The sequence below is a fragment of the Pleurodeles waltl genome, chromosome 1_1, assembly GCF_031143425.1.
Source record: "Pleurodeles waltl isolate 20211129_DDA chromosome 1_1, aPleWal1.hap1.20221129, whole genome shotgun sequence".
NCBI classification, from domain to species: domain Eukaryota; kingdom Metazoa; phylum Chordata; class Amphibia; order Caudata; family Salamandridae; genus Pleurodeles; species Pleurodeles waltl.
The window spans coordinates 903,666,111-903,689,159 of NC_090436.1; the positions used below are offsets into that span (position 1 = coordinate 903,666,111).

Consider the following 23,049-nt stretch of genomic DNA (forward strand, 5'->3'; position numbering starts at 1 on the left):
AGAATGTTGAACATTTCTAAGGAAGCCGTGTTTCCTAGCTTGTAGTAGTTACTTTTTATCTAAGGCAGAACCTTTGAAATTACTTTAGTTGTTCACTCTAAATTCCTATGTGTATTGTTTTTATAAACTTGTCTTCCATTTACAAAGTTCTGGTTTGCTAATCACAAGACCACACTTGGAACACCTAGGAGCTACAAGTTGGGTTTTTCTTAAGAATATGCTTAGCACCTGGGTGGTAGATAAAACATAGTTGATCTATTTTTTAGCACTGTTCATCGTAAATGTTGGTTAATTTCCACATTCCTGAACCTAGAGCTGCTGCGTGCAGGCCTGCGTTTTGTCACAGGAACGCTGTGGATTAGTTGGAGGAAAACAGTAAAATAATTCAAGCAACGGAATATCATGCCAGGGCATGAACAGAAAAGGCATAGTTCAAGGGTTTTATATTTCTTGATAAAAGGTATGTCCAGTCTCATCACTTACATTTCACATATTGTACAAAGTGAGTGACTCATTTGGTACAGATGAGATACTGTGAAAACAAACATTGGCAAAGCCAAAAGGTCACAATTGTGAGAGCTACTAGCTTTGGCAATATTTTGTAGTCATGCTCTACAGCAGTGTGAATATGTTATAGTGTGGGAAAAATTAATTTTAAAAAGTGCTGACACAGCCAGGGCTAATGCACTTTTGTTTAAGTCTTTTAGCACTGGATGCTGTATAGTCCTTTATTATTATTATTATTATTAGTAGAAGTAGTAGTAGTAGTGGTATCATCCATCGTGCACAGCAGCCATGCTGCTATACAGCAGCTACCGATCATTGCTAAAGTCAGCACTGCCCACGCTACAAAGTGTGAACAAAAGGCAATGGCTGAGCCAAGAGTCTCAAAGGCACGACCTATTAGCTTTGGCAATGTTTGTTAAGTCTCAGCACAACAACCCTGTGATTCTGAGCAGATCAGTTAATCTCTCCATCCATGAAAAAGTAAAAAATAAGACATTTAGCAAAAAATCCTATTACAGAAAGAACCATGTAATCTGTTGTCAAAGTAAACATCAATTTCACAGAAGAAAAGGGCATCTGTGAAGGGCATGTGGCATAGTAAAACAGATTCAAATGGCAGCAAGTAAGAGTGACAGTGAAGCCAACAAATGTTAAGCAAGGGGTGGGCTGCAAGTCTCTTGTATACAATATCACTCACAAACGAAAGAACAAGCACTGCATGCTCTGTCGCAGGTTGTATCAGAGCACGTACTGATGATTCCGAGCAAGTGGTCTTTGTGTTTCCAGAATAACAGCTACACTTGCCTCAGGGTGACCCTGAAGATTCCGGAAAGGATAAATCAATGTTTCCAGCTAGAGCGAGGGACAGGTGTGGCCCATCCATTTATGGTCTGGGACCCCCATTAGATAACTTTCTTCGCCACTAGTTCAGATGATGTAAGAAAAAAGGTTGCGGTCTTGGGGAGAATTCTTCTCTTCCTAACACAAACGCTACTCAGAATAGGAATGAATGAGAATTCTAGATCATGAACCTGCTTGGCCAGTGACTTCAAAATGAGGCTCTGAGTGAGAGCTGTCTGGAGATGATGGCGCCATCTTTGGTGGTGGTGTTCAAATCCCTTAAGAAAGATATTGGCTCATGTTAATTTATTTGACTTTTCGTCAGAGCTGGAGCCATATGGCGGTATGCTAGTAAAAAGAAAATCACAGAGGTGGAACAAACATATAACTATATTTTATTGCAACAGTTCAGTAGTGGGAAGGATACCTGCTAATATCAATTTGATGCCCTCTGGTTGGCGGGTGGGAAAAATGGAAGATGTGTGCTTAGAAATGTGTGCTCAGGAAATTAACATAACTGAGAAATTAAAAAGCCCTTGTCAGAGGAAGAAAGACAGGGAGAAGGGATGGTTTTCACTGGCTTCCACAAAATGCTAGTAGAACTGTGTAGAAAAAACGCAAACATGAGTGATTGAATGCTTGAGAAACATTCGGAGTCTGTCAGTAATTTCCTGGAGCTCCATAGGAAATGAAGGAACCTTTTTGTTTCTATGATATCTCTATCAAGGACTGCTTATGTAGCAAGTTTAGTAATATGTGACCCAGTATTAGAACTTAATTTTGAACAGTTCACTATTCAAGATTGCTGCCTTGGCTAGCAAATAAAGTACCACAAAGTTTTTTGGAAGCTGGAGTACGACAGCGGCAAATGCTGTTCTTGTGCCTGGATCATCACACTGTAATACTGGCTGACACCTAGGCATAGCTTGAATAATTTTAAAGAGTGGAATTCACTGGAAAGACAGCTTTATGTGCATCAAATAAGCGCCCCAGCAAAGGAACAATTAATAAACTTGGATTACGAGCCAAGCTACGGCTCAGACACCACAAAGTTATTGAGCCAAGCCTAAGTTCAGACACCAACAATGAGTTATTCATAGCTCACATACAGGCCACTTTTTCTCCACACCTGAATTGAAAAACAGTGGCTTGGGCCCTTGTGCCATTTCATTTAATTATACCTGGAGAGTGCCATGAGTAACATTGTTTTGTAATATATCTCCTTCACTACAGAGGTGTTTATCAATACAGAAGACTTGTAATACCACACCCTGTGGTGCAGCCTCATGGTGGGCGAGTTCTGTTGACCTGCTTAAGATATTATATTGAAGGTTGAAGTCTTATGTCTACACTGTTGGATGATGTATGTGGGCTGGATGTTCTTTCTTACTGTAAAAGCTCCATGGTTTTAGTTGAATCTTTATAACCAGTCAATAAAATGTGTTTATGAAAATATATATTAAATTGAAGGATTCTTTGTGAGTGCAGCTTAAAGCTGCAGAGAGTAAACTCCATGTTCTGCCTGCACGTGGAGTGAGTGACCCCTCAAGGAGGTCTGAAGGGAATGCATTGTGGGTCTTGGTGAAGCTATATCTTTAGTCACTGTGATGTACAGCATCACACAGGACAAAAGGCAATATGCCACCACAAGACTCACTGAGAAGTGAACCTCTTCACTAATCTAGGTTAGTTCAGATGGATTCCTAGACTTCTTTCAGACATATCAACCAGATACATTTTAAAAAAAAGAAGAACAGCAACAGTACATCTGCTAACCACTGTCAAAACTCTGGTGGTCACCCATCCAACAACTGTGACAGAAAGAACCCTTTACACAACCATTTTAAATTCCTTGGTCCATCTTTGCCCGCCAAAAGCAGCAACAGTGTTAGCAAACAGCAGTCACAAGTTATTGGTTCTAGAAATGACACCCCAAAACAAGAGGTAGAATATGATAAGACGTGTAAATATCAATGTCAGTATCTGCTTAAGATGTGCATCTTGGAGATTTACGCTCTTTTATAACCTTTCCGTACTCAGTAGGAAGGGCACATCTTGAGAACAGTCTGCTGGTGAGGAGCCTTTAGCTGTGCGTTAGGGCATCATTGTACCACACATGCTCTTAGGAATATCAGACATATTTAGCTGGGGTTCCTTCTTACCGACTTGCTTATTAGAGAAGTTGGCTCTTTGCTTTTAAGGAAGCAGGCCGGGTTCAAAGGCCCAAAACCATCCAAACACTCTTGTTCTGCAAGTGTCCCCACTTGAACCTGGTTTTGATCCTCCTTCTTTTGAGAAGATTTTGGGGCTCTTCCACTGAAGGAAGCAGAAAGGATGTCTTTTGAAATGTGCTGGGAGCCACGAGGAGGTGCTACTCCTTTCGCTTACAAAAGTTGTAGGGTGAGCTGGTGAAGCAAGCAGGTGGGATAGGCCACTCCACTCACTGATGAAAATTGTATTCTCTATTTCTGAAGGGAGCAGGCTCTTTGGACTGTGTCTGTCAAGGAGAAAAGTTAATGTTGCCTGCTAGTTTACTGTAGGTCACCATTAACCTTCTGTTTCACATTATGATCCCAAAACACTTTCTGGGTGGAATAGACTGCTGAGCTCACTCAAAAATGGTTTAGGCTCCCCCTTTTAAGTGGGTGGACTCAATGGACTGCTGTAGCCAATGGGAATAAAGAAGGTCAGCTTTTGTTTTTTGAATGCAGGCACATAAGCGGGTCTGATCTATTAAAATAATTTTAGATTGTGAAGTGAGATGGGAAATGTGCAGCTTGAGGATGTTTTGCTGCTGACTATAATGGCTAGACGTTAGTCTGCAGGAGAATACGTGTAAACTGGCAGGCAGTGGGCACAGCCTGTCTAAACATGCGTCCTGCAGCACCTTTAACATTCAAGGCACAGCAGCAGTAGTGCACACCTCTTTCTTTAAAGGTCACTCCATGTGCGCTGCTGGGAGGATATTTAGGAACAGGCCAAGAATCACAGCTGGCATCACAGAGCTGCTGCTGGTCATTAAGGGCCAGATGTAACATGCATTTTTGCAGTCACAAACGGCCCGATTGGGACTGCTGCCGCCAACTCCCCTCACCTCTTCAGGCCAACGTCCAGGGACGGTCTTGTCCCCTGTCAGCATCACCAACTGGCTGCCAGCCTTTCCTGCTGGCATCACTGTTCTTTCATCCATCAGGCTGCACTAACCTGGTGGGCCCCCAGCACTACTGCCCTTTGAGCTGCTCTAGCTCCCACAGTCCCTGACCCCACTTGTCTTCTGTCAGGCCTGCACAGTCAGCGACCCCCTCCACTAAGCCCATGGGTTCCCTCAACTGCCCACCCAGCACCTGGCGTACCTTTAACTTTTTTCATGAGGAGGCCCCTGTCCAGGCCTCATCTCTTTCCCTACAGAGTCACTCCATCTTGCTTCGGTATCTTTGATGAGCTGGCACTGCTTCCTTCTCTGTGCTTCCAGGTCTACATCATCCCATCTGGGTCTAAATTCTGTCCCTAGCCCCACCAGCTTCTGGTCCACTATCTCTCCTGCACCAGAGAGCTGTAGTTGACCAGAGCCCCCTGCTCTGTTCTCATCCACCTGTCTGAGTTGGGCTCCCCTTCATAAAGGGGAGGCCTGGCACAGGCACTGCTAAAAGCCCCAGTCCCTCCAGGGCCAGGCTCAATGCTAAATCCAGGGGCAATTTGCCCCCTACAGGCAATAAATTGTTTGGGCCCTGGGGCAGCTTCACGTGAGATGTGTGGCGTCTCCCGCAAGGCCTTGCCCCCTCGCTGTGTCCTGGGCCCTGCACTGGCCCAGTTGTGTGTATACTCTTCGCAAGGAGGCTGCACCACCTCACTAGAGCTTTGATTTTGGCTGCTGCCAGTGGCATGCCTCTTCCCCACCCTCTCCCCTTTCTTTAAATGTGACCTAACCTGTGGGGGAGAACAGGCTGTGGTGGCGGCCGCTACCCGCCCGACGCAGCATGCATCAGGCGACTCATGCCCACCCAGGTTTGGTCCAAAATACCAGGGCCTGGGTAAATCCGCAAGCCCTGCAGCACTGAGGGTGTGCTAGGCATCTTTTACTGCATTGTTCTGGACCTCAGCCCCGCTCATACTGTGCAGTCAATGATCCTCCCCACATTGATGGGAAGGAGTCAAGAAGAGACTGTCCCCACCTCCCCTGACTCCATAAGTACTTACCCTAAAACCTGCCCACTCCCTTGTCCCTACCTATCTACTGTCTGGCCTCTTTTATGGCACAAAACGTTCCAGGGGAAGACTAGGCTGCACCTCTCACTTTCCTGAGTCTCTCCATTGTATAACAGTTATTTTGTCACCACCCTTTTCACCATATCTTCTTTCATAAAAACATAGAAACTGCATCATGCCGAAAAGCCTCAAGAATAGTGAAATACTTCTGTGATTGTTGAACTTTTTGGGAGGTAAAACTCTTCATCTACCAAGGCTGTTTTTATTTTAGGCATTTAAAATAAAATGGTGCACAAGAGCGCTCTGCAGGGAATATTTCATCATAGATGGGGAAGCTCAAGGCAAGGCGTGTTTTGAACACACAGTCTTGTTTTAAGGATATAGGTGCCTCTTAATGATGGACGAAGCTCTCAAACCTACTCCTGGCCAGTATTGTTTTTCTAATGGGAAGTAATTTTCCACAAACATCTTATCAAATTCTTCATCGCCTTTCAATTGAAACTTGATTTATACTAAAGTGTTGCCTAAAGTATCTATTTAGTAAACATGTCTTCAATTATGCTTTATTTTTATTGATGGTATGCAAATTACCAAAAGGTGTGAAGGTCTTGGGTTAAAGGGGTGCGTCATCCACTAATGAGAGATGTTACCAACCATTCTCCTACAGCTGGAGCATTTGTTGGGAATGAGGCCAGTAATTTTACAAGAACATTTTACTACAACCAAAATGTGAGGACCAAGACATAACCTGCGAATGATCAAATGTCTCCTTCGTAGGCAAGGACTGTTTTTTTCTTTCTCTTACAGTTTTATTTTCCGGTACTGCTTGCATTTGTGAGTTTGCATTTTTTTAGTGTCCATGGCCAGTGCTTTCTGGTTGTTATTCTGATTCACCCATTGGGAGCGCGGAGAACCCTAGATTTATAAAAACACTCCACAACTCTTAGATATCCCGCAGGGAAACTTTGAGATAAGCAGGAGAAATGAAACTGCAATTCTAACATTAATGCATGATTTTCACAAGCTTGGTGCATTCTGAGGAGTTAATAATGAGTTGCAGTTGAAATTGAAAGGTTTTATGTGTCATGTTTTAATTCTGTTTTTTTATCAGTCAATATGGTTTACAGAACATTGCATAAGGTGTGTCCCATAATCTAGTCCCTATTCTATTTTTCTAAATCAGTAGGAATTAATCATTTCGGTCAGAAAATAGTAAAAAGGAGCAAGCATCTGAGAATCAGTATAGCCGGCAAAGTTATCAGTCCCCGTAAAGAATACCGCATCAGACTTTGATAAAGAACAGTCTAGGCAGAGAGCGAAGTTTGAGAGTTGAGAGAGTTTGAGTCTGAATCTGAAAGTCGTGCAGTCTTAAAGTCTCATTATTTGTTCTTTTCCTGGGCCAGATTTATAAACAAATACAATGAGGACAAAATATAACAATTGTTTCAGGTAAGTTATTCAGTTGACAAAAAGTGGGCAAGAAAACAGTGAGACAGGAACAGTTTTTCACCAATATTGTAACTTCTAACGAAGACAGTTCTAACATAAAATACAATTCGTAGACGTTTTGCACACAGTAAAACACTGCAGTATTTTTGTTATCCAACTTGGTCTGTGACAGCAAGGGCACTCATGTAAGTTTAAAGTGTATTTGCATTATATCATCTACTCTCTAGTGCATCTTCACACTAGAAGACTATTCATAAAGAAGCAAGTTTAAGATCAGTTAGCAGGTTTCCAGTTTCCAATGTAGGGTCAAGCTGTTAAAAAGAATACAAGAATACAGCTTTCTTTGTTACACTAGGAATTTGAATCATTAAAGGTCATGTAAAAGTCATAATAGAAATATTTCTGCTGAGCTGAAGCTGTTTGGAATTTGTTAACATTAGGAAATGGAAAAGGTCAAGCAAACACAGGTCATGCCGAGTTTAGAAAAGAAATGCACATTTAAATTGCAGAATTTGGTTAGGCCTATATGCTCATACAGGTAATTAATTACTTAGATTTTATTTTTAATGAACTTTCTTGCACCTTCGTGCTTTCCTTTCCCCATGCTCAAGATGTTATACTATAGTTGCATATCAGAATTTAATTACATTGTAGGCCTTGTAACTGTGATTATTTTGCATTGATAATAACTATTTAATCTTAAACGTTTCAATCAATAAAAATTGTTTAAAAAATAAATCTTCTGTAAATCCTCAGCAAATCGCAAAACACTGCATTTTTTTTCATGGGACAACTCAGTATTCATAAACTACGTTTGCAAATAATTGTACTGTGTTGTGAGAAAAATACAGTGTTAAGGTTGGAATCAGATATGCAAAAGCCACAAGTGACAATCAGCTTTCACAACCATTAGTAACAAGTACGAAGTTTGGTTACATGGAAAGAATCATTCCATCAATCAAGCGAGCAAGCAACACAAAGAAAATGTCATAGTCATGGTCTGCTAAACGGAAGCCATTTATCACTGTACAGTTCTTATAAAAATCATTCGCGCTAGCAAAAACGTGTGGACAGTAGCTAGCATGCAAGAGTATGTATTATGTCTTTTTATCCCTGGGCTCTCTGGCCAGGGAATGTGTTTCAAGATGAAGCACACAATACAGTAAGAGAATCCAGGAGTTTCGCCTTGTTTTCCCTAGGACATTCTAAGTGATTAAGTAACATGTAAAATAAACAAAAAGCATGCTGCAGATATGTAAAAAAGAGGTTCCTGTGTAATAGTGATCCCAACTGATTTGAAAAGGTTTAGGAGTCATCCTTTTTGCAGTCTCTGGCAAGGAGACACAATAGAAGGAAATCAGAAGCCGCAAGAGTCCAGCCCCACTTCTTTATGTTGATATGGGTAAAACACCAGGCATAAAAAGACAAATACTTCAGTTCATCCAGTCAAGAGTGGGTTAGGGCTTACTCTTTTTTGTCAGTGTTAGGAACAGACACAATAGAAATTTGGCCTTGTGCGGACAGATCAAGTGGGCTGAGATCGTCAAGAATAATCTTCCTTAATCATCTTTGACAGTGCTTTGGTAGCACAGATTGGAATGTACCGGAGGCCCCTGCTTCATCAACAGTATACTAACATGTTTAAATCAAAGGAAATGATTAGTACTGTTCCTCTCTAGCAGTTCTTGCACATCTGTCTCTTGGAGATTGTGTACAGGCGAGGATCAAACTATAATCCGGAAGAGAAATGGCTTTGAGTTTTCTGATATGGTGAGTCTTGACCAGTAGATACCGTGCCCACAATTCTGTGCGATAGGTGACTGTGGCTAAAGCTTTGGTGCAATACGCATTACGTGTAGGTAGTGTAGGCATCTCACCAAATTTAAAGGAAATCCTTCAGGACACTAATTTTCTGTTTAATGTTATGGCTGCACTTTTCAACAGCTGTTTGTTCCGTCTGATTACATTACGGAGGGAAACATGCTGACACATTAACCAAATTAACATTAAGGTTGGTACATTTGCAGGGAAGGGAGAATCGTCTGCTGAGACACTCAGCCAATACCATTAAAGAAAAATTGTGCACATCTATTTTTCTCCATTTCTCAATTTTACAGATTTATTCTAATACCCAAGCTTTCGTAAAAAGGGAATTAGCATAAATCAAATCATAATAATAAATCCTAAGTACATCTCAATATAACTTTCAACATAAAATAAGCAGAAGTTTTCTCTATTCGCAATGGAGCTAACAGAATAGAATAATACTGTGGGCGATGCCTCTCTAGGGTAAAAAGCAGCTCTTCTAAAATGTGCACTGAAAAATGTAGAGATATCCAAAGTCTAAAATATCTGAATGTCTAAATCAAATGTTGAAAGAAAAAAATCATAATATCATAATGTTTGCAGATCATTTATAATGTTTTCGACCAAGACAACACACAGTTTTATGGCTTGTCATAGAGAAGTTGTACTGAAATGCTACTTTCACAGCAAACCAAACAAACTTTTAATTTTAAAACCACCTACTTGCAAAGGATTTTCATTGGAGAGAAAAATAAGAAATGCAGCTCAGAACAATGGACATAGCAATGGAGATTTAGGATAACAGTCAATCTGTTTCAATTTCACCTCATTGCCCTGTACATACAGAAACACAGTGACTACAGCTGAATTTAGATGATTTTCTGAAAATCAAATAAAAATAAATTTTCTTGTACAACATTTAAACATTTAAACATGCACTTTCTGAAATGCGGCGTGGTTACGGTAACTGAACCAAACCTATATTAAGTATTAGTTTTCTAATGGGAAGTAATTTTCCACAAACATCTTGTCAAATTCTTCATCGCCTTTCAATCGAAACTTGATTTATACTAAAATGTTGCCTAACGTATCTATTTAGTTTACATGCCTTCAATTATGCTTTATTTTTATTGATGGTATGCAAATTACCAAAAGGTGTGAAGCTCTTGGGATAAAGGGGTGCGTCATCCACTAATAAGAGATGTTACCATCCATTCTCCTACAGCTGGAGCATTTGTTGGGAATGAGGCCAGTAATTTTACAAGAACATTTTACTACAACCAAAATGTGAGGACCAAGACATAACCTTGAATGCCTCCACTGATACATAGAGGTGTGCAAAATTGTCTCAATTTTTCCTGCGGTTTCATAAACATTTCATAAAATTATGCTTTTATAGCAAAATGTAGCTAGCCAGTTTCTAGCTTGACATTTTAATATAAATGCATACTTCATGTAAAAAAGACTTATGAGGTACCAGCAGGAGGAGAATTCAAGCAAATAAATCACTAATTGATACATGAAAAATCTCATGCATAATTGCATAACACATCATTCATTAACAATCAGTAGAGTGTCAATAGTTATTTCCACAGTGGATAAAAGGTCATTTTACCAAGTTAGACAGTTTTTTCTTCTACTAATGCTGTAGAGAAATTGGATTATGCGGATAAGCCATCTCACTGATGCTCACTCATTACAACTCTCTTGTTTGTCATATCTTTGCTACCAAAAGCTGGTGTCTTAAAATGTTTTGTAGTAAAGTGGCTGAAAGACGATACACTGTGGCAGGAGCACAACTTAGGTGCCTAGAGCTATTGTGGTATCATGTCTACCAATTGAAGGTGGGTGTTTTGAAAATAGATCAGGTACGGGGATGGTCCGGGTGTAAATATGAACTAAATTATCATGATGAGTCCATACAGTGAAATAGCACATTGAACAAATCTTTCCAAGTTTCCCTGACAGAGGTAGGTTGCGGACAGCACATTTGCACCCAAGTTATGTTCTTCCTTTGCTGGTTCCAGTGGAATCCACAGGGATTCAGGCCAGGATAATAGAAGTACTGAGGAATCTAGAGAGGAATCTAGAGAGCCCCAGAGCAGTGTCTCAGTCTTCTAGCCATTAATACAGATATGGAAAAGCTGCATCCAAAGCTGACATTCCTTCAGGAAGTTTACGACTTAGTTGTAAGTTCCAGATCCCTCATCCAGTTTGAAGTAGATCTGGGTATTCTCTTGTATAGGTGATGGTTGATATGATGGGCTTGGGAAAGGGATAATCTTGAGTTGACAGTAGTTGGAGTGTGATAGTGGGGAAAAATGAGAACTGTGACACAGCGATATCTTAAGTGGGGAAAGGGACTCATTTAGCCTTCAAATGTTGATTTCCCAGATTCAGTCATAGAACAAATAAAATCTGATTGACTGGGCAATTACCACATTGTCCACTATATTCATAAAAAGGGCATGACCTTTTATTCGGAGGCAATTATTCCCATTCAGAGCACTTGGAGTACATTCCATTCAGAGCACATTCAGGGAATGTCCAAATCCTAAACTGTTCTGCATACCTGAAGGTCTGAAAAATAGAATAGTAGATCGAGTGTTAGTTTGGCCGGTAAAGCTTGGTATTCAGGACAGTGTTGTGGAATATTGTATGGTATGCACATGAATTCCCATGCTGCCTTGTAAATACCAATGTCCAATACATATCAATCATTAAACTCCTTTCTCATTAGCTACTTAGGTCCAGACTTAATAAGCCCTTATTTTACCATTGCATCATGCAAGGCAACACAAGGGCTAAAGTGATGTTTACTAAGCCACACAAAGCCACCTTGCATGGCTCTGCATGGCTTAGTATATCCAGAGTAATGTGAGGCATTGCAAATTGTTGCCTTGCGCTAATCTGCTTTGGCATGGAATGTGAGCATTCTCACACATCCACCCATGGATTAAGGCACATTATCAGATTTACTAAGGGTGGTGCCCCTGGGAATGTGTCAAAATGCCACGACATCCAAATAGAGGCATAATGAGTAGAAATATATTTATTTGTCCTTGTTACTTCCTCCTACCTACTGTGCATGTGCACCACACATAAACAGTAGAAAATGTCTCTGAGGATTGTTTTTGTGCAGGAAGGTGTTCCTTCCTCCACAGAAACAATTCTGCCTGTAACGCAGGCACCCTTGCACCATGACGCAAAGGTGTCTGCATTGGCGCTAGGCGGCACTCAGTGCGCCAGTGCTGAGAGCAGAAATATGCCATCTTGTAGTAAATATGGTGCATTCCTTCTCTCTATATTTGACGCAGCACAACAAATTGTCTTGCAGCATTACATTGTGTTGCCGTGTGTTACTAAATTTGTACCCTTAGCATCTAGCCTTGGTGAGATGTTGGATGCAGTGCAAATATGAAAGATTCCGCCTTTCTGGGCCGTATGTTTTAGAGTTGTCTTAAAATCCATATCCTATGAATTAAAGTTTTCTTCGTCTTTAAGGAAGCTTCCTCCCCAGCTCAGTACCCTATTTTATAGAGATTATGGTTGTATTCCAGCAGCATAAACACCTGCTGGGTCAACTGCTGCATATTCCTCTGTCGATGATTTGAAAAGCCCTATTAATAGTGTAAAATAATGTCTCTGTTCAACCCCTGAATTTGTATTGAATTGACCTTTGTTATTAATGGTACTTACCTTGTGGCCTATAATGCCACAGTAGATGGCCTTACATCCAAAGAACTATATACATGATTGACTACTTCACATTGGGCAGCCTAAGAAAGAAGAGCTTTGGAACTGGAAAATAGATACCATGGCATATTCTCACTGACAATAACATTGAAATCTTGCTGTTTGCAGCATTTCATTAGGTGTACTAGTTGCTCCCCATCACTGACTTGTTAAATTTGCAATATTCATGTTTCTTTCTCATACTTTTGAGACCACTCAAAATTAAGTTTATCATTTTTTTTTATTGTTGGATCCATGCTTCTTTTTCCCGCTTGTATCCATATTGAAGTAACTCACCCCCCCATTTGCCACTCTCCTTTCTTATCCTCCACATATATCACATGTTGAGTGCCCTATACAGCTTTTTTATCTTCCACACCATCCCAGATGTAGAAATATTTTCTTGCCAACATTCATTGCAAACTGTGTTTTTGCTTCTGTTATACCAGATCATCATTCAAGGGACTTACCAGAAAACGCCCTTTCCCAAAGCTGAAACACAAAATAAGAAGCAGAATTAAGTTCACTGTCTTCATCCTTTTTTAATGTCTTCATTGATTTTAAACAACTTCAGTCAGTATATCTTTTTGGGTATGTATGTATGCATGTGGCATTTGTATAGCACAGCCGTGAACTTTTAGGCCAGAGGTCTTGCAAGAGTATACTATTGGTTCGATCCTCCCCCTACTATCACTGTCCTGGTGATATACATACTGTTCTGAATCTATTCCACATTCAAAACCCAATATCCTATTCACCAAACCAACTTCATCTTCAGTTATATTGGTATCCCACTAAGCATACATTGCTTATGCTTCAATGACTGTCAACATGTAATATTCATAGAGGTGTTTTATAAATAGGCTGTATTAATGGTTCTACCAATATCTCCCATCCTTGTTTGTGTGCACCTTTTCCCTTTTACAATTATTTTAAACCTGTAATTCTATTCTGTAGTAGCGGACATCCTCTCCATGTATTCAGCAGAGATAGCTTTATCTGGCATGTTACACCCAAAATGTCTCCCCAATCTGAATGATGACAGTTATCACCCCTCATCTCAGATTATGAGGAGACTTTTGTTGTTGGGAAGAAATATAGTCTAGGGAACCTGATACCTCTCTGTTTACTTCTCTGTGTGCTTTATTATGACCATCAGCTGAATAAAACCAACTGGAAAGGTATCAGATACAGCCAAGCGCCCTTCTCACATAACTCCCAAAGCATGAGCAATAGCTATCCCCATGTCATGCTAGTATTCTATGATACACCACCCTTACCTGCTCTTCAACCAGACCCAGTTGCTGGCCATATAACTGCTGCTTCACATGCTCCCAGTCTACTTTACTATGGAGTGATCACAAAGCCAGATCACCTTTTTCTGCTCTCTTCCGGCCCTGTCCTGTCAGGAAACAAGGCCCCTAGTAGCAGTTATTTCTCTTCCACTGTCTCCAGGGGGGTACACTCCCAGACTCTTCTAGACTGTGCTCTTTTGTCACTTCCACCTCACATAGAATGAGTGTATTCCTTATTTTTCCTGTGGCCATCCCTTTGTCCTTAAACATTTTTAAGACTCCTAACGTCTGCCAGTCCTTCCCTCTCCTGCCATACATATATTCAAATACTTTCCTTTGCTTCTCATTTATGTTTACCAAGACTTTCAAAATCTCTCTATTATCCGACCTCCCCTAAGATTGTATATCCTCTATCCTTCTTGTCTGTTTTGCTCCTGTGTATCATAAACAACAGGCATCCCCTTTCCTGCAATATGTCCCTGTATTTGATATGATGCCAGTTTCCTGGCAATACCACTTCAGATACCTTCAGACCCCTAAAACTAGATTAAAATGACAAAGCAATATAATTTAGTCTCCCAGGTGAACATGCATGTGCTTCTTATCTGCTCTATGATCTCCTCCAGAATCTCCATTAGTATGGCCCTACTTCTATCTTCTGTCCTACAACCTATCTCTAGCTTATTCTTTCTACAATTCTCTTCACAAATATCTAGCCCATGGTGACCATCTTAAACACAAAGCTCAAAAAGACAAGCACTATTGCACTTTCCTCCATTTGAACTTTTTCTTCCCTGCCACCTTCCTCAATAGCGTCCAGCCTATTTGTTAGCAGGTATGACACCATGGCAATTGGACTAGGTTCTTGACCAGGAGTGTTATTTTCACAGACTGGCATTCTGGCTCTGCAGAGATCAGTTGCACCTCAAACATTTCAGTGACCCTTTATAATATCCTTATCATTCCTCTCCATTCATCATGTTCTCTTCTCCTACCTAATAGCAAAAAATCATCTAAATAATGCCACATTTCCTCTTATCCTGTCTCCATCTTCACAGTCCATTCAAGAAAGGTGCTAAATGTTTTGAAAACTTTCCAAACGACTGAGCAGACCATCAGCATTCTCTTGTCAATAACAATCAGGACCTCAAAGTGAATCTGTAGCAGGGGAAAAAATGCGGACTTCACATTTGCCATACCCATCTTAGTGTTCACTCTACACTCCCAGTTCAGGACAATCACTTACCAATGCACTGTAGACATTTGTAGATTCTCCCTCTGGCACGGTAAGTGGTAAATCAACCTGAAATCTCCTTTTGTTTTATATGGCATCTCTGGGGTCTCCATTATTTTGGACTCCACCTAATGATGATTTGATAAGGATGCCATATTGCTGGGCACTTTACTTCTGTGGACTCCATCTCTCAGGTTCCCTTGGCTGAAGGAGGAGGGGCCAGGGGTTAGACACCACTTGAACATCGTTGTGTGCAATAGAGTGCCTTGAGATCTCCTGCAGCGCAGGGCGCTGTATTGCTGGGTAATTTCCTTCTGTGAACTCCATCTACTAGGTTCCCCTGGCCCAAGGAGGATGGGCCAGGGCTTAGCCACCACCTGATTATTGTTGTGTGCTATAAAGTACCTTGAGATCTCCTGAGGCGTGGGATGCTGTATTGCTGTGTACTTTGCTTCTGTGGACTCCATCACCCAGGTTCCCTTGGCCCAAGAAGGAGGGGCCAGGGCTTAGCCGCCACCTAAACATTGTTGTGCGCTTTAAAGCGTCTTGAGATCTCCTTTGGCATGGGACACGTGTGGGCCATGCCCAGGCGAAACCTAGGCTAAGGGCAGGACTTTCCTGTGCCAAGAGGCGGTAGGGCAGGGCCACCCTCCTTACTTTTTGTGCTGGGAATTGGACTATATTGGGGTAAGAGTTCATGTCTTTATAGCACTCTAATGCCAACACCCCAAATTTGTGACTGTGTGTTTTTCTGTGGTTCGACTAAAGTGGCCCGCAGCGGGAGTCTGGGAATTTTCCTCCTCCACTTAACTGTTATACTAGGTAACTATCGAGAAGCAATAGACTGTGCAGATATGATCGTAATTGTGCCCGATTCCCAGCTCCGAACAGTAGGCTACTTCCTCTCTGCCATTGGGAAATTCAAAGCAACAGACATTCTGCAGGGGAAAAAGGTCACTAACCCTCAAGCAACAGGGCCCCCACAGCCTGATGGTTTAGTAGATAATTTGTCCCTCAAAGACATTGACATCTTAATAGAGGAAGTCAAAAATCTCTTGGGAGGAGGAGATTCCAGTAATTCACAGTCGAGATCAGCCGCGAATAAGGCCCCATCTATCTTCTGGAAGAAACAGAAAGCTAATGAAATTCAGGCCTTGCCAACTCAGACAAACTTGGGTACTCATCTGTCAAAACAAAAACATGACATAGCTGTGATGAAGTATACAACCACTTTGCTGGAACCGGCATCCACTGACCATGTTCCTATACCTTTGCCTCCATCGATAATATGTGACAATAGATTCTCACCTCTCTCAAGTCCTACCTTGGCCCCTGTTCCCCCAGAAGGACCTGTAGGGGTACCAGAGGTTCAACTACCCCATTGATTCATTTACCATCCACTAATACAATTATAGCAACTTAAAAGGCATGTGGGGAATCAGGCCTTGGCAACAGGGCTCTTTTGAGGCAGAGGTGGTTGATCTGAGGTCCAAAGTGGCCTCACTAATGATAGAAACAGGCCAGCTTAAATCTACTGCCAAGCCGTCAGGCTTTTTCAAAGCTGAGCAGGGGGCATCTGGCTCCACCTACACTTCCTTAATAAAACAAAAAAACTGCGAAATCAAAGAGTTAAGATTCACAAAGACTCTTACTCTACCCCATCTCCTTTTAAAGCACCTCCTGTGAAGGGTGTCTGCCTCCTACTAGCAAGTCTTGACCAACAACACCTTCACTTACACATGTGGATAGAGAGAACCACTGTGCCCTTGGTCTAGTGGAGGGATGAATTCAGGTTTAGGATTAACTCAGAAAGCCCTGACATGATAGGGAATATGTTATATATAGTCAATCTCCCTACCTTAGCAATAAAGTATATGAAGATGAAGGATCTTTAATAAATAAAAATATACACTACATATGAACAGCCTCTGAACTTTTGCATGAAAGGTATCTTCCTGGTCTTTCCAAACCACCAGAGTCCTTTGACTGCATCAGGCTAAAGGTGAAGACAAACAAGTTGGTGGACGGCTTAATTAATTTGGGTTTGTGCCAAAGCCTTTAATTTAGTTTAGTGAACCAACTGGTGAGAGAAAGGACACACCCAGTGAGGTGCTGGAGGCCTTGAGGACGTCTATGATTGATTGACTGGATGATGTGGCCCAGGCACCAAACAACATAGCCATGGCTTTCTCAGCACGTCATGTAAGACTGTCCCCCCAAAATAGTATCACATTGCTGACCCTACTCCAGGAGGCCCAACATAGTACTGAACCTCAGAGTGAGATTCATTTATTATTCTGCAATATATTAATTTCTTATCCTGGGATTTAGGCCAAGCTTGGAGATCCGACCTGGGGGTCTTTTATCAACCAGTTTAATATTTGCCTTCTGCAGGAGACTTGGGGGCTCATTACAAGTTTGGCGGTCCCAACACGCTACCACCAAAGTCACAGGGACGATGCCACCACAATAGCAGTGGCGTTCCTCCCCTGCCGTACTACAAGGTTTCTGCCACCCTTACCTCGCAGACTGGCGAAGACCTTGAAATAAAGCGTTCCAGATGTTCTGACCGGCGGGAACAGTGCTATGAGATAGCACTCTGCTCCCGTGGAGGAGCCGACTGCTATCTCATAGTACAGAGGGGGGCGATCAGCACCCTCCAAATGCGCACTGTCTGCAGTGCAGACAGTGAGCATTCTGATGGTGCTGGGCAGGGTGGTCCCTGCACTGCCCATGCCATGAGCATAGGTAGTGCAGCCCGCCTGTGGCCCCCCTGCCCTTGTTCTCTGCCAGCCTTTTCATGGTGGGGAAACCAGTATGAAAACGCTGGTGGAGAACAAGGTTGTAATCAGCTGGGTGGCACTGAGTTCAGCGCATCCAGAATCTAGGATCCTGGCACAGATAGCGGTCAGATGTCGGTCTGACCACCAAACTCATAATGTGGCGGTCGGACTGCCACAGCTGCGGCAGTCCAACTGCCACAGCGAGGCTGGCAGTCACAAGACTGCCGGCCTTGTAATGAGGCCTTTGGTCCTTAGAACTGCTGCATAGATCAGGTTACAAAGCTATCCATGTTCCGCTTTGTTCTGGTGGAATGGGCTGTCTCTGAGGTGGTCTCCTTATTTGGTTCAAAGTGGCACTTGATATTAAAGCCACTACTGCCTTTTATTTCGTACTGTATATTAGGCATATCTGTCTCTAGGGTAGGCACCCATTCCTATTACATTTACAATGTTTACAGTCGGGTTCCTGGAGGTGGGGGACCAACACAGATGATTACCAATCTCGACTTGCATAGGGCTGCTTATGATTCATAAGATAACATTGTTATTGCCGGCAACTTCAACCCAACATTTGAGCTGTTGGACGCCAGTACTGATTCTCCCATGAGCGAGGAAGATGAGGAATGGGGAATCCCATTGTTGAATGTTGCTCCATTGAAGTGCTGGGCAAGTGCTGATTTCCAGCTCTTGACATTTGCTCTATCCTGTGGCTTAAGGACATGCAGTATTGGATCCCCATGCATCCCACACCTTTAATTACCCTGGACACACCAGTAGAATTGAATATGCGCTATTATCTTTGCAACTCTGGACCAGTTTAGCTGACCTGAATATTATTGATAGGCACAACAGTGACCACAACACACTGCACTGCTCCCTAAAAAAATGGTTTAAATTTAAGACGGATGTTCCTGTTTCCCTTGGTACTAATTTGCTCCCCTCGAATGGCAAGAGAAGGATTAAATGGCATAAGTGGTATCAAATCCGGTCATTAGAGATCAGATGGACCAGGCACTAGGGGTTGCTGTCTCAGAATTATAAAAACTGAATTATGCTCAGAAGGACCAGTCCTGGGACCTGAGTATTTTTAAATGCAATGAAACCCTGCTTAAAATGCTTGGGGACTGTTTTACGCGCTCAGGTCACCCACCTCATTCCCCTCCTCAGCTGGGACATATGTGGTATAATAGGGCCTGCAACAATAAGAACAATTAGCTCTGACAAGTCCTTATCTGTGGGCAAATTCCCCTGATCCATGAAAAAAGGAAGGAGTATAAACACGTCCAATTAAGAGCACATGGGGACTGGGAGTCCCTTCTTTGAGAGAATAAATATGAAGCTGCCACTCTGAAAGATGCCAGGAAATTCTGGAGATTGGTAGCCAATCATGACCAATGTCCTACTACACTGCTGGCGGACTCCATTTCCCTGGAAGCATAGCATGCTTATTTCTCTGATCTCAATCAGCAGGTACCCAGGGTTGATACTGAGGGGCTCTCTTCTTGCAAGAGGAATCATTTCCTCATCTGTGGATCTCAAGTTGGAATTGAGCAATCACATTAGACCGATTAAAGCTATAGCTCGGGGAAAAGCAGGAGGGCCTGATGGCGTCCCAGGTGATCTTTTTCTTGCAGACATTGAGGGCTCAGCAGTGTATTTTAATATGTTAACAAACCTTATTCTTAGGGAGGGTAGTTTTCTGGCCAGCTGGAAGGCTGCTGAAATTATTCTGATCTTTAATAAGGGTGCACGGGACTCACCCCTAAATTACAGACCAATCAGCCTTATTGATGTTGCTTAAAAGGTCTTTGTAAGGCAAATACTAGGGAAATTGGAAGGGTGGATCGAAGATCATCAGGCCCTCTCCCCACTGTTGGTGGGGTTTTGAAAAAAATGGTTAGTACATTTGATCAGGTTTTTAGGTTTTTATTAATTTATTGGAAGACTTTTCTTCTACAAAAGACACATATTTACTTGTTCTTCGTAGACCTGAAATCTGTGTTTGATTTTGTACCGTATGAAAAATTGTGGGAGGCCCTCAAGAAGAGTGAGGTTCCTCAGGATCTTCTGGACATTTTTGGTTTGCCTTCATGACAAAACATATGCCAAAGTTAGATTGGGTTGTGATGGAGAGCTCACTGAACAAATAACCATATTAAAAGGAGTTTGCCAAGGGTGCGTTCTTGCACCAACTCTATTTTCTTTATATCTCAGTGACATGGCCTCCTGCTTTGAGGACAATAAAACAGTGCCCCATGACTGGTTAGATGTAAGATTCCTCTTCTGTTGTTTGCTAGTGGCCTCTAACTTTTAGTGGATAAGTTTGCGGCCTTTTGTTATGAGCGAGGTCTGGTGATCAGTCATTCCAAAACAAGGTTTATGGTCATCAGACCCTGTAAGACTTTTAAGGGTTGGATATTGTTGGAGGGTAGTGCATTGGATCAGGTTTCTTAATTCACTTAGCTGGGCATTAACTTAACCAGTTCTCTGGCCTGGTCAACCTGAGGTTGAGAGGAGCAGTTTGAACCTTTCCCAGCACTCTGCTGCTATTCTTAGAGTGTGTAATTCATCACAGTGTAGGTACATATCCCCTGCTTTACAGGTCTTTAGTGCTAAGGCTGAGGGTAGTGCCCCTTATGGGGCAGAGTTGTGGGGCAATGTTGATCCTACCCCATTAAGGGTGACAGAGAACACATTTTTAAGAGCACTAACAAGCCTCCCAAAAAGCACCCCACTAGTACTGCTCTGACATGACCTGGGCATGGAAGCCACGATCCACAGGCCCCAGCTAAAAGTCATTACTGTTTTGGCGAAGGTTGAAGTACTCACCAGATCTTGTGGACTATTACATTTCCTTCCAGGACATGGTTTTTCATGATAGTTCAGGCAAAATTAAGTGGGTCTTTTAGGTCAAAAATCTTTTATCCCAAGTAGGGTTAGTTGAACTGTGGTTTCCCCCCCACTATGCATTACATCTTGAGAGCTGCCCCTAAGAACGCGCATTGGGAGCACATTCATGATGTTGAATCCAGCAGTGCCATACAAGGGTCCTTAGTTGGTAACTTTTTAGATTTTAAGTCTGAGGCGGTCTTCGAACCATTTTTAGACTACATTCTGTCCTTACATGCAAGGATGCTATATCTTAAATTTAGCTATGGTAGCTATGGTCCTATATGTTAGAAATGGGGTCTTTGGTTGGCAGTCAGGTTACCCCCTGTTCAAGCAAGGACCCTCACTCTAATCAGGGTAAAAGGGATTCACCCTCAGCTAACCCCCCCTCACCCTCTTGGTAGCTTGGCATGAGCAGTAGGCTTAACTTCAGAGTGCTAGATGTAAAGTATTTGTACCAACACTCACAGTAACTTAATGAAAACACTACAAAATGACACAACACAGGTTTAGAAAAATAGAAAATATTTATCTAAACAAAACAAGACCAAAACGACGAAACTCCACAATACACAAGTCAAGTTATCACTAAAAATGCAAAAAGAGTCTTAATGTAATTTTAAACACACACTAACACTGTTAGCGTGAAAATGTACCTTGGGTGCATCAAAAAATTACCCCACACGGGCGAGTGTGCATCAAAAAGGGCTTGTGATGCGTCGATATCACTCACGAGTGAGACCTTGTGTCATTTCTCCTTTAGTCAGGTCGACCTGCGTCATTTCTTCTCTCTGCAGGAGAGCGATGCGACCCAGCACTATTGGGTCTGGGCAGGCCTTGCGTTGTTTTTACACACCCAGCGGTGTTTGTGTCGGATATCCAGCCGCACAATGATCCGAAAACCACACAGCGTTGGTTACGATCTCCCCAGCCTCCGCCAGCGATGGTGTGCGTTGTTTCGCCAGCCCCGGGCATCGATCTTTGGGTCGCGTTGAAGGTGAGCGTCAATTTTCAGCCGCGAAGCCGGTGGTGCGTCAAATTTTCCGCCGCAGATCGGAGTTGCATCAATCTTTTCCCTGCACGGCGTTCTGTGCGTGGATTTCTTACTCTTGGGCTGCCAGCTTCTCATTTCAGGGTCCAAGGAACTGGATGGGCACCACTTGGCAGAGTAGGACTCCCTCCAGAGACTCCAGGTGCTGGGAGAGAAAAGTCTTTGCTGTCCCTGAGACTTCAAACAACGAGGCAAGCTCTAAATCAAACCCTTGGAGATCTTCACAGGATGAAAAGCACACAAAGTCCAGTCTTTGCCCTCTTACTCTGGCAGAAGCAGCAACTGCAGGATAGCTCCACAAAGCACAGTCACAGGCAGGGCAGCTCTTCTTCCTCAGCACTTCAGCTCTTCTCCTGGCAAAGGTTCCTCTTGGTTTCCAGAAGTGTTCTAAAGTCTGTGGTTTTGGGTTCCCTTCTTATACCCATTTTCTCCTTTGAAGTAGGCCTACTTCAAAGCAAGGTCTCTCTTGATTGTGAAATCCTGCCTTGCCCATGCCAGGCCCCAGACACTCACCAGGGGGTTGGAGACTGCATTGTGTGAGGGCACTCACGGCCCTTTCAGGTAAGTGAGTGGCCACTCCTCCCCGCCCTCCTAGCACAGATGGCACATCAGGAAATGCAGACTACACCCCAGCTCCCTTTGTGTCACTGTCTAGTGTGAGGTGCAACCAGCCCAACTGTCAAACTGACCCAGACAGGGAATCCACAAACAGGCAGAGTCACAGAAATGGTTTAAGCAAGAAAATGCTCACTTTCTAAAAATAGCATTTTTAAACACACATTCTTAAAATCAACTTTACTAAAAGATGTATTTTAAAATTGTGAGCTCAGAGACCCCAAACTCCATATGCCTATCCGCTCCCAAAGATAATCTACACTTTAATCATTTTTAAATGTAGCCCCCGTATTAACCTATGAGAGGGACAGGCCTTGCAACAGTGAAAAACAAATTTAGCAATATTTCACTGTCAGGACATATAAAACACATAACTATATGTCCTACCTTAACCATAAACTTCACCCTGCCCTTGGGGCTACCTAGGACCTACCTTAGGGGTGCCTTACATGTAAGAAAAAGGGAAGGTTTAGGCCTGGCAAGTGGGTGCACTTGCCAAGTCGAACTTACAGTTGAAAACTGCACACACAGACACTGCAGTGGCAGGTCTGAGACATGATTACAGGGCTACTAAGGTTAGTGGCACAACCAGTGCTGCAGGCCCACTAGTAGCATCTAGTTTAGAGGCCCTGGGCACCT

General features: G+C 42.6%; 1 protein-coding gene across 14 annotated transcripts in view; it reads left to right on the forward strand.

Moving 5' to 3' along the window:
• Positions 1-23,049, forward strand: part of LOC138288601 (protein prune homolog 2-like) — a 400,651-nt gene that overhangs the window by 366,968 nt on the left and 10,634 nt on the right. The window lies entirely within an intron of this gene.